The 3,121-nt window shown below is 36.2% G+C and overlaps 1 long non-coding RNA gene across 1 annotated transcript; it reads left to right on the top strand.

The window, feature by feature from the left end:
- Positions 1 to 529: 529 nt before the first annotated feature.
- LOC136415221 (uncharacterized) lies at positions 530 to 1,159 on the top strand. The gene is made up of 3 exons (XR_010752595.1): positions 530 to 606; positions 665 to 992; positions 1,049 to 1,159. It is a non-coding gene; the product is annotated as an uncharacterized lncRNA (long non-coding RNA).
- Positions 1,160 to 3,121: the final 1,962 nt, after the last annotated feature.

The raw sequence follows: 3,121 nt of genomic DNA, 5'->3' as shown, positions 1-3,121 counted from the left end.
TTACGCGACATGTTTTTCAACATGATCACGCAATCCAGCTGAAACATTTACTGCACAACAATAACTTCTCAGACAACTTCCTTCCAAAGTCAACAATGGAATTTTTGGTCATGCACCTGTCCTGTCGTCGATGTATGGAATCACTAGGCGTTTTCCATTGGATATCACAAATGGGATTTCCACACAGAATTCGTAAAACAGGAACGTTAAATGTTTTATTACTAAACTTAGAATAAACTTATTTCTACTGTGTACAAAGTATGATTGTTATCAGTTGGAGTACATGTCGAGTAGCCCAAAAGAGAAAAGAGGGAATTGTTGATGTGATCAACGGTTTTATAGAGTTTTTGGTCGAACATTCCAGAAACCATTACGGAAAATGCTTTCCGCCGTTGTTTAAATTCTCTACAGAACCGAGATGTTGCTCTGGTTCGCAGTGCACTATCACTGTCATTAATAGACGGGTGACACTGCACCGTGCTGCTGGCTACGCCATACACCCTACAAGTATTAAATCTCACATTGTACTGAACTGTTGAACACTCTTAACCTAACACATATTATAATGTTCATCTATTTCGCTCAAAGAAAAAATCACAATGGATTGTACGTATGCGTTTAATCTGTTTTTATACTTTTAAAGTGTAAAATATTTTATTTTCAGTCGAGAACGTGCTACATACTTGGAAAGCGTATCAAACATTCAAGTTGAAAATAGCAAACAGCTATCCGTGTATGTTTTCATATTCCTACGGCAGAACTATTATACGAGTAAATGGAAATCTTTCATTCGTTGGGACCCAAGGAGAACGACGAATAGAAGTCCTTCATAATTATGGTACAGTGAGCATACCATTACACGAGATATTAGGAAACACCCCAGAAGGGTTACACATTCGCTTTACTTTGACCGAAGGGAGATATCTAATTATCGAATTCCCAAATCATAGAACACAGGAAATTGTACATGAGCAGTGGTTAATTTTCGAAAGGTAATAAACGAGAGTTTTGCAGTTTATTGTGTATTAATTATTTAAGTTTGTTTCAGGGAAGAGCATGGTGTAACACCACCATCCAGCAATAGTGATTAACCCATTAGTGCAGAAAGTTTAATCGGCAGATCTTAGTTATTTAATAATAAAAAATCAAAAATGGCCAATTTCTGATTTTTATTTCTATTAGTTAAAAACAAATAACATGTGCGTTTAAACGGACTGTATGCATAGGAAGTTAATTAGTATGAAATGTTTTGAAACAATATTTTGGGTGTAGCCCAACATCACACTTTATACAAATGAAATGTGCTTTCTTTCCACACAATCTGCATCTTCTGTCAGTCTTGTTATAGTCAATAAGATGATTTTTACCGTCGAATCTTACATTTTCGCTTGGTGTAGATATAGATTTTCCACGAGAAGATGAGGTACCATACGTTGTGAACAAATCCACAACAATTCTCCTTCTAAAGTGTAATAGACCATTAGTAGCAAAAGTATCTGTTGGCTTCAGCTTGCGTAACAAAATCCAGGCGTTTGAAACTGCAACATCAAGAAAGTATACAAAAATTGGCCACCACCACTTTCTCTGCCTAATTCGAGTCCGATACGTTGCGACTGATTGGTTCATTTTATCAACACCACCCATTCTTCTGTTATAATTCGAGAACAATCTTGGTTGTGTAACCGATATTCTGCATCTTTTTTCACGTGAATATCTTGTGCAGGTCCCTACATCAATTCCGTCATAATTAGTTATACAAGTGACACTTTTGTTGTCTTTCCAGCGAACTAGGCAAACTTTTTTCAGCATCAGTTCTGAAGCCGTAAAAACCTCTCTTCTTTTTGTTCATCACTTTCGTATCTGGCAAAGAACATTTTCCTGTTCGAGAATCTCGAATAGTAGACCTGGCGCAATAACTGTCCTCAACAAGATAATTCATGAGAGAGCTTGATGAAAAGTAATTATCGAAAAATATCTTATACCCACTGTTTGATGGAATGTTTCCCTGCTTCAGTAGGCTAACTACAATATCTCTGCCAACACCAAATGTATTTTCTTGGCTTGTATTTTTGCCAGTGTACATCTCAAAAGAGATTAAGTACCCAAAGTCGGTACATAGTGCCCAATTCTTAAATCAAAATCTTATTGGTTTTGATTTTATAAACTGTTTGGCAAAGTGTTTTCCGTAGTAAGGAATCATATTTTCATCGATTGATAAATTTTCCTCGAGTCCTCCGTGATACTGAAATGCGTGGTACAAGTGTGTTTTCAACGGTCTAAGTTTATACAAGCGGTCTTGTTGATCCAATTGGGAATTGTCATTCAAGTGAAAATTTCGCAAAATTTGTTCAAACCTGTTTAGTCTTATGCTTTCTTGAAGCAATTTTGGCACGTCCAGCAAACTACACCACAATATCCTTTTATTGGGGTATTTTGCATAACCTGACATCAAAAGACCCCCGAAAAAAACATTCATTTCATCTAATGACGTATTGAGCGACTAATTCTTCTGAACAGCATATAAATTACTTTGTACAACAAATTCTTGTAACAATTGCTCGGGAAAAAACAGGCGGAAATAGTCCAATGGCGTTTGACATTCATTAGCTTCGCTCAACGGTTCTTTGGGAATACATTCAACCCTCATGTCAAATTTTGACTTACTGACATTCCAACTGAATTATATTTTCTTCTTTTGATTCACTTGTGTCTTTTTTTTGCAAAGTACTTGGTATATTATCTGCCTTACTTCGACGTAAATATTTTGATAAAGGTTCGTCTGGAATCCGAGTCTTCCATCGAGTTTCCCACACAGCCTTTCTAAACGACGGCCTTCTCTTGGACTGATTGTCCAAATCGGGATTTTACCTCACAAGTAGTTTTAAGCATTCTGGGACCTAGGCAATTCAGATCAGCAGTATGTTTGTCGTCACTAAAATCTTCATCTATGTCTGTATCATTCTCATCACGTGGAAGTTCCGCATATATGTCAAGAGGAAAAACGTTAACATCCTTTTCTAAAGTTTCAAGAAGTTGTTCTAAAGACAATCTAAAAAAGTATATATGTATAAGGTTACCACCAAATTACTTTGAAAAATGAATGCATTTATGATTTACCAAA

The sequence above is a fragment of the Euwallacea similis genome, chromosome 19 (genome assembly GCF_039881205.1).
Source record: "Euwallacea similis isolate ESF13 chromosome 19, ESF131.1, whole genome shotgun sequence".
NCBI lineage: Eukaryota > Metazoa > Arthropoda > Insecta > Coleoptera > Curculionidae > Euwallacea > Euwallacea similis.
This window is presented reverse-complemented; position numbering and strand designations above follow the sequence as displayed.